Below are 13,561 nucleotides of genomic sequence, written 5' to 3' on the forward strand. Positions count from 1 at the left end.
TTTTTGTTGTAAAAAACACATTTTCCCCAAGTTTGTTTTCAACACTCAAAAAAATATTTCGCTGATGTAGTTAGATTTCTAAATATCGCAACAAGAATGTATCGCTATTTTTCGTATCTGTGAAAACATTGTTTGTCACATACAGAATTTATAGCAGTAATGTTCTAGCAATAGCTTCTGAAAAATTTAGGTACCATTGCTAAATGTTATTCATTGCATGATCTAACACGTGATTGATCTTATATAGATAGGCGCTTTAGAGAAACTTTCTTTTTAAAGTTCACAAACAATACAGATATATATTCTGTTTCTGTCATCTAAACTGACTAAGTAATTACATATGCAATATCACAACAGTTGCTAATCATTTATCTGTTTTAGTTAATTTTTTACACCTAGAAAATTTTAGCTATTATTGCAAGATCATTTTTTTGAGTGAACCAGTTGTATAAATTCAAATTTTAGCTTTTTCTTTTTGAAGTACGATTTCTGATGCGAAATCATTTTCCGCGGCGTCAATCTCTGTGCTCGCTAAAGACGCGGCGTATGGTAATGTCTATAAGTAAGTCGCGTGCATGCAGGTCGATGCACTTCTGAGGATATATGCGCCAAGTCGAATGTCGATGCACGACGGGCGTAGACAAAGGATTGATTACACGGTGATGTTAGGCCACAAGGGCAGCGACCTTGTGCTGGCAGCTTATCGATGCGATTTAACCTCGATGCGGTGCGCACAAAGGGCAACCCCGGATGGAAAATGAAAGCCCGCGCAAGGAGAATTTCAATTATCGGCTAGCAGATCGATTCGGCTTGCTGTTATGGGTTTGCTGCTGCAGCACCATGATAATGAATCCCTTCATGCCCCTTCCCTCCCCCTCCCCTTCTCGCCCCCCCCCCGAAAACGGTCAACCCAAACTTATCGTATCGATGTTGCGCGCCCGCAAAGTTTACGGCAAGCAGCATAAAAACGAGAACCATCGACATGATTTCGTTTCCACGAATGTTTTATGGATTCTTTTGTAGCGAGTTCCATTCGGACACAACATTGCGTGATTTAGTAATGACTTTATCGTACTTTTTTTTTAATACTTCCGAAATAAAATATGATGGTAATTTTTTTATAACAAAATTGCGTAAGCAAAGTCTTATAATAATCAGACTAAAAAAACTGTATTGATTCCGTTTCCGCGATAGAAAATACAATGCGCACACATGGAACGTTACACTCTGGCCGAAGGGCGACATTAGATAGTACTTTTCGACTATTTGATGTAAGGATTTACGCGGACGGATTTCTCGAGCCTCTCCGTAGCCACATCTGTTTTTCTTGCGTGTTTGCCTTGCAACTTACAGTTCGGCTTGAAAATTGGTAAAGCTCGTAATCCCGCGGGGTTAGTAAAGCCTATGTTTATAAAGTATCCGAGATTCGCTCTGCTCTAGACAAAGAACCTCGTTTTAAGTCCCTCCTGATCGAGCCTGTCTGCGAAGCAAATTTCCTCCTCCGTTCCGTCTCCTTTGTCCGCGTGTTTCCATACTTCCAACGTTATTTTTCGCATCGACTAACGCGCGCAATTTCTGGTCGAATTGCATTCATTATTCCTGGATTTTTAGATCCGCAGAATATTGAGTAGTTGACGTTTTTCTTCTTACATGCTCGAAATTTTCTGTCTCAGCAGAAGTGTTCGCTTCTAAAATCTTGCAATCTCAATTTCGCAAGTCAATCGCTTTCTTAGATTAATTAAATTTATAATCGACATTTTATCCTACAACAAATTTAATTTAAAAACGTTCAACTAAAAAAAATCTAATTTTAAAAATTAAAAATTTGCGATAGATTATCTCATATTTATTGAGATATCAAATTTGCGATAATGTCTATAAATATAAAAGACTACACTGAGAAAAATCTCTCGGAAAAAACTAATACAATGCTGTAGACTTTATTTTGTCAGATAAGTAACTTTAAATTGTAATGTAATGGAAAATAGAAAATACACAGATTAGTTACAATTTTGTAGCAAATTTATTTTGTCAAATGCAAACACAAAAATTGTGACTCTGTGAAACAAACGCGCAAATAAATTTTATTAATAAAAAATAAAACATTTTTTTGCAGCGTTTTGGATAATTATAATACATTAAGAGTGATTTGTTATATACTGGTTATGAAATTGTGCTATAAAATTCAGATAAAATTTATTGCGTTATTGTAGTGTTCTATAAAATAATATTCTTAATATTTAAAACAGCTAACATTAATTTATAATAACGTTTTACTTACTTTATCATATAGTTTATAGTCACTGTAAATATAATTTGTTCACTTTACTTTAAACATAAAAAATCAACTGCTTTACAATAATTGTTGATATTTTTTCTACAATTTGTCATAAAATATTCTGGCGTCTGCGTAATACGAAGCTACGCGCAAGCACGCGAGGCTTTTTCCGGTCTGTTTCTGTTCTTCAGAGTTTAGCTCATTGTGTGCGGTTATGATTGTGTACCGATTATCAAGTGTTAAGAACTATTTTATTGTGATCTTATCCTATATCCACAATGGATTCTTTTGTAATGAACACATTAAAAGAATGGGGACTAGAAGAATTGATTCCAACATTTGCAGGTAAGTTCTAAAATGAGGCAATCAAATAAGATTGACACGCGACATTATTTAGGTTATAATTTTTGATATCACGCTGGATATCACGTGGAAACTTTGCCGGTTCTGAATCATTTTATAATTTTTGTTCTAGCTCAAAAAATTGACACCGAGGTATTTAACACCCTTACCGACAATGATATTGAGAGCTTGATAAGTGAAGTGGGCACCAAAAGGAAATTTTTAACAAAACTTAAAAAATTCTGTACTTCCTGTTACTGAAAAGGTAGGTTATAAGACATCAATGCGCATTTATCAACGCCCGCGTGTAGATGAAAATTGTGTACACCAAGTCACAGAAATGCCTTCCAACATGAATTGCTGCATATAGGGATATATATTGTTATAACAATATATATCCCTATATGCAGCAATTCATGTTGGAAGGCATTTCTGTGACCTGGTGTACATGCGTTAAGAAAAGTCCATCAAATATTTCGATCTTTCGAAAATCCTGAAATTTATATCCGCACGTTAATGAACGCGCAGAGATGACTTATCGTATGTGGGCAAGTCCGTAAAGCTACACGGAAATCCAGTGAAAAAATGAATGCACGTTGATAAATGCGCGTAAATATCTTAAGATATCTCTCTTCGTATGTGGTTTGGAAATATTTTTATAAATATATGTTATTACTATTTGGCTTGCTAAATACTTTTATAAGTATACTATTACAAATTTTATGAGATTTTGATACATTTCTTTAAAATTTATCTCCGTTAATCAACAATAATTTTTGTCGAAAATCTAATATCTATGATTTAATAAATTATTTATCAAGAGACACGGTAGTGTCTCGCGCCAAGTTTACGCGCAGCGCGCAACGCAAGTTGAACTATACGCAAAATTGTTTTCCTAAAAATAATTTCTTATTACATATATAAATACATTATTATTACTTTTTATTACTTTGAAATTTCACTTTACTTCACTTTAATTCACTAAACATATGTTCAATTTCTATTAAATGATTAAGTTCACTATGATCATATTAAGAGAAATAATTAAAATAATCGAAGAACTCTCGAATATTTAATAATAAACACGTACTTTTATTATTTTTATTTTAAATACGCAAAGAAGATTGTCTGATTACGGTATATACTTAGAAACCTGAATTTAGTGTCATAATAAGAAAATTCAAAAATAAAATAACGGATTAAATTTATAAAAAATTGTTTAAATTGCATGAAAATTTATATCTGGGGGTTCTTGGTATCAATAATTTCAAATTCTATGTCCAAATTGTAAAAATAAAAAAGAAAGCTGATTTAAAAAGACGTTCGAATTTTGGAAAATTGTTCGAATTGCGCGAAAATTCATATTTGGGTTTGTGGTACCGCTGATTTTTAAATCAATTTCCAAAATTAAAAAATCAAGAACAAAATAGCGTTCTGGTTCCTATATTCTAAAATTTTTTTTTACATTTATTTTTATTTTCAGATTTTTAGTGAGATAATCTTTGATACTGACTGGGCCTCATCTAGCACGACAATTTTATCGTCGCTATCTGATATAAATCCAAGTCCATCAACTTCCAGTGTTCCATCAAAGGATGAAGAAATTCTGATTAATAAAAAGAAGTGTTTAAATAAGGCTACAGTGGGTTTACCACGTAAAATATATGCTAACCAAAACTGTAATTCTGTAAGTTATGCTCACATACACATACACGTAAAAATTTTTACTTATATGTAAGGTTATCAAAGTTTGTAATATGTAAAACTTTTGCGTAGGCATTTATATCTAAATATATATTTTATTCATTAAAAATATATTTCTTATTACTTCCTCATACATTCCATAGTACAAATTGTAAAAATATCTTCTACAATTAAATGTAGAAACATATAAAATGCTAGATGATTATTACTATTAATTTTATTTAGTACTTTTACAATTTGTAGCAATCGATATTTTATTTTGCTACAATAGTTTTACATTATAATTTCTTTATAGAATTTTGTTTTATAAGTTGTAATAAATGCTCTACACAAAAGCATTTATAGTCCTACAAGTTGAGTTAAATGTTGCTATAAATTATTATTATAGTTTACATATACATGCCTATAAGTATTTACTACAACTTATTGCGCGAAGTTCTATTAAATGTGGTAGATTTTTTAAGTCAACCGCTACTATATTTTCACAACAAATACAATAAATTGCAATAAAATTATTTAAAATTACAACATTTTTTAGCTTTTGTTGATACTGGAATATTTTACAATCTTAAGCAGTTTGTCAATTGATTTAAGACAGGTTTTTTAGAACAATTTTTTAGACTCATTTATTACAATTTATCTCTGTCCCTATTTGTACTATTATTTGTAGAAGAGCATTTTACAATTGTACTATCTGGTGCTACATTTTTTTCTGAGTGTATTTCAGACATTTCCTTATAAAATATTGAAATATACCATTCGCGATCGAAAAAGTTGAAAAAGTCAAGCGGAAGATAACACTAACCGCGGAGATGGCTTCTTCGCAATAATTTACAAATAATGGGAAGACGCATTCAGAGGCGTGCACTCGAATCGATAGCTATTTATGCTCTAAGAGAGCGGCGTATCGGTGAAACGGTATAATCGACTCTCGGCCACCGGCTCTGGAAATCTCACGAGCCGATGACCCGTAGCTCCCTATCAAGCGCGATGAATCATGGCAGAGTGCCGCGATAGGATTGTTCGTTGATAATCGAGTGTGGCCACACGAGAGACGGTAAATCATACGTCGCTCGCGTGCAAAGAACGCGAGAACCTCTTGTTGTCGGACCGTTCGCGCGAGTGTCGTATTTTTTTTTATTTCGCCGCGCAGAAGTCAAACAGTGGTGCCGTAAGTTTCGAGCAGCCTGCCATTTGAATAAAAACGTTTAATTTCTCTCTACATTCTAATGTATCCGGATACAAGTTCTATTTATATTCCAGCGTTCTCTTAACATCAAAGCTGCTTAGATTCTGATATCTAAGAACTTAAATTCTTCGATTCACTATTCGAATACATTCACGGGCTTAAATTTCTTCACTATTAGCGAGTTTCGATTATTTTGACACTTGGCTATTAATTTTCTACGTTCTTTAATAGATAAATTTCTAAAATTTCAGGAATTACTCGAAACTCACTGTGCGTAGAATATTTAAATTGGTTACAGAGATCTCCTCTCGCGATATCCATTTTAACATCTATTCGAGAGTTTTCCATTTTAACAAGAATCAAAGAGTCAAAGCGTTTGCTCATCGAAATTCCTAATAGGAATTCTCCATATCCGCCTTTCGTTCGGCGGAAAAGCGGCTCGCGTGCTGCGTTATTCCGCCAATGATTGTTTCGCCGTACCATCCCTGCTTTTCCTCGAAGAGGGCTTCCACGAGGAAGCATGCTCCACCATGCGATCTACACGTATCCGTCTCGCTGCTCCCTTTTTGTCCTTGAGGGCCGATCGAACGTGAAATTACGCGGTGGTCTCCACCACGTGGAAGAGATAAAGAAGCAGAGAGAGGGGGGGGGGGAGGGATGGAGACGGAGAGAAACCGGGGAAACGAGAAGAGGAGGACCGGGCGGAGGATAGCGGTCGACGACGATAATGTCCGGCCGTGAGCGTTATTCCGGTGGGTGGATGTGTTCGCGCTGGGTTCTTATCTTGCGCCAGGACGACTATTTGTTCCACGCAACGCGTAAATTACCGGCAATCGAGCCGCGGGGGGAGAAAGCGGAGGTAGCTGACGATGCCATCACGCTGTGAACCTGTAGGTCGTCTGTACGCGTAAACAACAACAGTTACAAATTCACGTGGAAATTGGATAGATTATTTTTTGCGTGTAATCGATACACACGGACGACAGTTAGACGATAAGATTCTTTTCTGGTTAAATAAAAATATTATTTTCACTTTTGTTTGATATAAGAAATTGTTAGCTTCTCACATAATTTATATAGTTTATAATCCGCACAAGCAGAAACCTCATTTAGATGTCACGCATGCAAAAGTAATTTTACAGTTCACGTAGAACGCGCGCGGCATATTTGCATAAAATCTTGAGTTTGAATTTTCTCAAAGTTTAACAAGATCATCCTCTCTATTATCTCTCGGTCTCTTGAATGCTCGGCCAATATTCTTTCTATATTCTTTCTCTCTCTCTTGCCTTTCTCTCTCTTTTTTTTCTCCTCATTTTCCACCTTTTTGCTCTTTTTTCTTTTCACTCGCAGTACACCAAGTTTCACGCTTGCGAGACAGCTTATAGCTCGAAGGATTCCTGTCAGCTCCTCTAAGACTCCCCCGAGGACTCGATTTGCTCCTGACCTCGGTGCACCATCCCTCGGCGCGGTCTTCGATGATCTCTTCATCCCGGCGTAACCGGCCCCGCTTCGTAATTGCCGACAACCTCTCTCCTTGCTCGCTCATTTAACCAGCTCGCGGCGGTCCAGATATCTTGGCGCGGAGAGGCGAAACTTGACCTAACGAGTGGATAATAGACCGCTGAGTACAACAATCGATTATTAAGGGATTTCCAGAGGTAGCCTGAAAACACGTCCTGGATACAGCAAAGCGGCGGCTTCGTCGCGAGGCGTTGCCGATACTTTGAATACTTGAATAATTTGTTATTCGAATAAATCGGCAATCTTCTCCCGAATAATTCTCATGTATTTTGATCGAGCGATTGCTCTGATTTCTAAGTGAAATTTACACAGCGTTGAAAATTCGATATTCACACATTCGCACTTTGAGAATTCCTTCCGTTACGAGTTTATCAAGATATTTCGCAAGGGTCGAGGTCTTCGCGTAAGGTCGCTGAAGTGCGCAAGAGAAGACGTTCCGCGAACTCCTCGTGAATATGCATCACGCGGTACTCGACGAAGGGAATTCCTTCTCTCTTTCTTCCTCTCGAGAATTATTCTCAGTCCTCTCGATCGATCGGCCCAGTCGAGTGCGTCGCGGTTTGTAATTGGCAACGCGGCAACGCACCGCGCAAATTGACGCCGCCGGCAAATATGGCTGCCACCGAGCAAGCAAAGCTCCCGCAGGCTGTTTGCGCTCCACGCCGCTTTTTCTCGCCAGTCAATTGATTCGAGTGCGAGAGTATATTTTGACGTACGTCCAACTCTTTCTCTCTCTCTCGAGGCAGGTATTCGAGACGCGCGCACGAGTGCAACCGCAACAGCAACGCAAATTAAGGAGGCAGCGTATGCGGCTTGCGAGATAAACGCGAGTGCGTTGAAGTACATTTCTACGCCGTCGCGCTTTAATAAGTCCCATCATTTGCATACCGTGCTTAACATCAAGCTGTTTGTGTGATCTTGAATAAGAAATACCTCGGGAATATGCTGAGACTAAAAATAGACCGCGTTGCTTTAAAATTAGAATAGTTCTTTATCTCTGTGATTTGGCATGATGAAGAAATGTGATTGAAAGCAAATGAGAAATCGAAAATACTGCGCGAGTTTACTTCGAAGGTTGAAAAAGAGAGCTTGAGTAATGATCCGTTTGTCCGACTTCCGAACAAGCTCCTCTTCTTCGACAAAGGTTTTCCAAACGTGGCCAGCTCGACGAATGCATCCTGAGGCGGTAGGCTTTTTGCGACGAGTCAATCAGTGGTCGATTGGCCGTGATGTAATTCATCGGTTACCGATTAAGTTAACCGGGAACGGCGGCTTGTAGAAATTTCGCCGATGGAATTTCGCGGCATCGTCCGATGAATCTTCCAATGTGTGAACATTGGACGAACATATTGCATCAGGAAATGCATTTATCTCAATGTGTGCATTTAATTTCTATATAATATGAAGCAGGATTCTGTGGGATTATTTTTCAAATGTCAAATACGAATGATATTCCGTTTTAATTGTAATTATTAAAAAATTCTTTTCAAAGAATATTGATTAATTCTTAAAAGAGTATCAGTGCACAAATATTAGATGCATGAATCTCCTTGAGCAGTATATTCCTCCATGAAGAAGTTATTTCCAGCGTTGTTACGCGCGCACAATGTAATGCTAACAATATAATAAATCACACGCACGCCAGCTTTTCCGCAAGAACGACTAGAAAATCAACCGTTACTTCACGACGAGATCTCAAGAGTATATATTTGTATATACGCTGTACAACCAACTACTTTAGGCTTTTTATTCTTATCCCGCGGCTCTCAAGATGTCTCAAGAGTTGACCCGAGTGCATTGTTGCATCGGGGGTCTTGAATTCACGAACCACCTGAGAGAATTTTCTGTCTGGAAAGAAAAATTACGCAAATTCTCGTTTTCCGTTATTGCGGCGAAAATGAAGATCTGAGCTTGGACTAAATTCACGACATTGCGCTCATCTCGGTAATATCTTCGGGAAGTTGAGCTCGCGATGTCGGACATTAGTGTAATTGGTCGGGACTGAAATCATTCAGGAACATCGCAAGACAGATGAGATATCGGCGCCAGCTCGTTTTCTAGATTCACCGGACGAGCGCAAAGCACTCGAGATTGTTGCTGCGCTGTCGGAAAGAGGCAGAAAAAGTTGCGGACGAGGCGTTTTCGCGTAATGTCCTTCTTGCCTGAGCTGATTTCGCCAAATAGTTCAGAGAATGTCGGCATAACCGTATCAATAGAGTTGAGAAGAAGCCTTGTCAGAAAAGAGGAACATTCTTCCGCTATGATTTATTTGATATTCCCTTAAGATCTACGAAAAAGAATGGAATCGCTAGAATTTTTTTCAGAGTTTTTAGAAAATTTAAATTATAAGAACAATAATTTCATGTAAAATTAATAAAACAAAAAACAAGCAAAAAAGAGCAAAATAAATTAAAAATTAATCTACTGTAAATAAAATTGTAAATCAAATTAATTTATTCCTCATTTTTCTGCATTGTTTTGCGGAGAAATTTCTTTACATATGCGCGCTATAAACAATACATTACACATAATCGCGCTTATAAACAGATACAAATAATGTACAATTATTCTTGTGTAACCATTTAAAAATAAATATTTACAGTCGCTGAAAGAGTTACTGACATTGCCATTGATATGTCAAATTAACAGAGTTATTTTTTCCATCAAATAATAACTGAGTAAACAGTGCAATTACCAATAATTAAACCGCAGAAGCAATTATTGAAAAGGTGGTACGATTTATATTCGCGCCGCATTTAACCGTTTTATCGAGCAATTTTACGACAACAAATAATACAACCCGCAAGTAAATAAATTAAAAAGTAAATACGGCGCGCGCCGTTCGCCAGACGGTATTATGCGCAACCGAAATCTAAAATTCCACGTTTACGCCGGACATTATCGTACGTGGGCGGAATGGCGGGTGTGGATGCGGGGGAGCAAACACACGCTCTTGCCGAGTCCCGGGGATTTAGCGAGATGAAGTTAATTCGGCGGCGGCTTGATCGCCGGCCATTCGGACCGCTTTACATTCAAATCTCGAGCGGCGGGCCGGACGCGCGCGCGCGAGAACTTCCGCTTCGTCTCTGAATTACGATTCTCTTTCTGCCGTCTGCTCCCTTTCTCTCTCACCCGCTCGTTCTCTCTGCGCGACCATCTCGCCGGCGGCGGCCTTATAAGCGGTCCCCGTGGAAATGATTGCTCCCACGTGAGATGTCTGGCTCATTAGGCATTCCTTCAGTCTGCGGTTATATCCGCGTGCGAGCGCTCGAGCGTGCGCCCGACGAGATGAGAAGCAGATAGACAGACGGATAGACGGACAGATAACGCGAATAGGATTCTTGCATTGAGTGTCATAGTTGATGATGAGTTATTTATGTTCGCTGTATATAAATCGCACGCCGAAGATTATTCTCTGTACGATATCATATCGTATTATATAGGTATGACGTTTCATAACTCAAACAGCATTTCCCCCTCTTTTTTTCTTAGCACGGATTACTTCCCGATCTGCGCTGATTTAATTAGAAAGTTCAAGCTTCCTGCACATTATTACGCACGTTGTTCTGGAAATATGGAGCACAGACGAATTAAGAGGGAACATTAAAGCAGCAAAACGTTTCATTTTACGCGTTTCAATTTTCTCCGTGATACCGTGTATTTAACGCGCCTCGTTATTAAAAGCCATTTCTTTGTTTGCAACGCGGTCTCCGAGCTTCCCCCCTTCGCATGTTAAAAAGGCCGCCGGTCGACCTTGCGCGTTCAGCGGGAATCCTCGCGGCAAAGTCTCGCACGCGTGTCCCAAGATTAAATGTCGTTAGCGCCAAGAGAGCAGAAAGTTTAGGTATCGTGAGAGAAGAAGAGGACAGAAGGCCGTGGGGGAAAGAGCGAGGGAGACGAGAGAAGACGAAAGGACGTGTGCAGGACCTTGCAAGGTTCGGCGGCGGTGACCTTGGCTTTGGCGGCGTCCATAACGCGATTAATGACTCCGCCCGTGACTCGCCCGTGAAGAATCTCGCGGATGCACACGCACACACACACACACACTACGCGGATGCATAAACGCGCACTCGCATGCATGATGATATTTACTTATGCGAGCCCGCACCTTGCAAGATGTATCGCGCTTAATTGTTTCCCGTAAAAGGCAACGGCGTTAAATAGCTTGTGATTATTCCGCAAGTTATAAGACGCCAGAAACTGCGACATATCCTCCGCGCGGAAAGAGGAAACCTGGAACGATCGGTAGACCGCGGAGTGCTTCGAGCGGAGATTTATGCCCGTTCTTGCCGGCGGTGCACGTCGTCGTCGATAATCTTCTAATCGCTTTTCAGCTGCGATACAATTAACGAGATTCTACGATGGATCTTCGTGCTTGAACGAGAAACGTAGAAGAAGTTTATCGAATTTTGTCAACATTTGACGTTGAAATTCACATCGCTAGCCTAAAATTACAATTCAATGTTTTAAATAAATTATTTTAATTTTATTTAACATATAATTTGAAACATTAATTTAAAATACAGACGCATTACTCTTGAAATACATTATTAATTAAATGTAATATGCAATTTCTTTGTCTGTAATTCGAATAAAATATCCCAAATAAAGTTAAAATCGCAGCTGCAGTCTTTTAGAGAAATTTTATGCGAATTAAACAGTTGGAATCGGTTAAATGTGACTGACGGAGCGGAATCGTGACCATAAATTCGATCGAAAGCGAGCCGCGGCGAGTTGTTACGGCGCATCGCAAAAAGCCCAAATGCTCCGCACCTCGCTCCGATCTCTCGATTATTGGCGAGACTTGGAAAACACGCGCCTCGTAATCTTAATCAGCAAAACCACTCGAGACGAAGCCGCGTACTTCGATTTTTCTTATGCGAACCTCCGTTCGCGGTGAAAGCACCAATATCCGAGCAAATTTATCGCGGAAGGATACGACGTGGATAGTATCGTTAAAGATACAATATTAAAGCATACAAGTAGGATGGATACAGTTAGCCGCGAAGTAAAACGCTGAGATTGTTTACAGCATACACATATTTGACTGTGAATCTGTTAATTATACATAAAAGATTTTTAAATTATTAAAATACAATATTATTTGATTTGAGAAAATAATCGTCATGTCCTGGATGCAATCGTTGCAGTATCTCCGAAAAGAAATTCTCCGTTCTTTCAGCACATCCTAATTGTGGACAGAATGGAACATTCCGGCAAGAAATCGGCGAAGTGTAATCCGCAAGAAGCGGCTCGCGAATTTAACAACTTCGTGGATGAAGCATGCGTCCTTCTTCCTCGAAGAGAAGATGGATTTTCAGAGAAATTGCTAACTCCGCTAATTTCATCAGCGAGGATCGGGAGAACAATCCGCTTCGAGGCAGAATTGACGAATGGATTCAGCGAGTCAGGCATCTTTCTGAGCGATAAGCCAGAATATAATAGGTCTTTGTTGAGTGTAGAACGGATTGAATGAAGAAAAGAGACGAGAAAGAATATTAATACTGTGGATTAATTTCGAAATTAATTTCTAAGCTGTACAGAAAGCACAAATTAAATTTTACTCATGTGATAAAGTAGAGCAAAATAATTTTTTTAACAAATAAAGAAGAATTTTCTTTGTCTTAGAGATTTCCGTGCAAGAGCGGAATTATCGAGATTGTCGAAAACCGCGAAATAACTTTCGAGAAAGCCTCAACGGACACCAGAAGCAATTTTGCTGACGAGAGAGAGATCAGTCGTCGTGAAACGATCCTTCAGGCTTACGCCGTCGGCTTGTCGGTCGCATGTTTTTCCGTAAACAAATCGCTGCGCGCCTTCAATTACCGCAAATCCGGACTTGGTGGCGACTGTCGCTCGTTTGCATAATTTGACGGAGATCGTCAGGCTTGCTTCGTATCTCGTGCGCGAACGCGCTAATGCCGCGGGATATCGCGTCCGCATTACCGGCGCGGCGCACACACAACCGTCAGAATTCCGGGCGCATTTCCAGAGTGATAAGCATTCTACATTTCCGTTTAAAACATACGACGAACGATCTGTCACGCATTTTTATCGTCTCTTTCCGCTCTCTTAAGCGCGCATTTACGGTGAAATCTATCCTTCGCGCGCAGCGATTTAACGTGAAACGATAACGATTCATAAAAAACTATGTCGTTTAATTTAATTTAAAGGAAATGCGGAAATAAAAAAAAAGAATCTGATTTAACCACTTCAATTTTGTGGAACTTTTTTCTTCAAATATTAATAGAATAATTTATATTCCAATATCAGATTGATATTATTTCTAATTCCGCGAGCATACTCTTTTAAATGACACAATTCAGGACAGAAATTGTCCGCCGTTTTTCCGCGCTTTCTTCAACTCCGGTCGAGACCGAGAAAAAGCCGGGAGCATCCACCTACGAGATAGCGCACGCGTCTTTCACTCACGGTAATCACCTCCCTCGTCTAAGAGACGGTCTCGCTCCGCTAGATCGTTTTCGAAGACCCCGCCGAGTCTTGCCGCCGTTGCTACCGGCTCCATC

General features: G+C 39.1%; 1 protein-coding gene and 1 long non-coding RNA gene across 10 annotated transcripts in view; one reads left to right on the top strand and one right to left on the bottom strand.

The window, feature by feature from the left end:
• LOC105669778 (nuclear mitotic apparatus protein 1-like) overlaps nt 1-13,561 on the bottom strand; it is a 235,651-nt gene that overhangs the window by 81,932 nt on the left and 140,158 nt on the right. The window lies entirely within an intron of this gene.
• LOC105669781 (uncharacterized) lies at nt 1,814-4,863 on the top strand. Its single transcript, XR_010889342.1, has 2 exons — nt 1,814-2,885; nt 4,104-4,863. It is a non-coding gene; the product is annotated as an uncharacterized lncRNA (long non-coding RNA).

Source organism: Linepithema humile, chromosome 1 (genome assembly GCF_040581485.1).
Source record: "Linepithema humile isolate Giens D197 chromosome 1, Lhum_UNIL_v1.0, whole genome shotgun sequence".
Classification (NCBI taxonomy): domain Eukaryota; kingdom Metazoa; phylum Arthropoda; class Insecta; order Hymenoptera; family Formicidae; genus Linepithema; species Linepithema humile.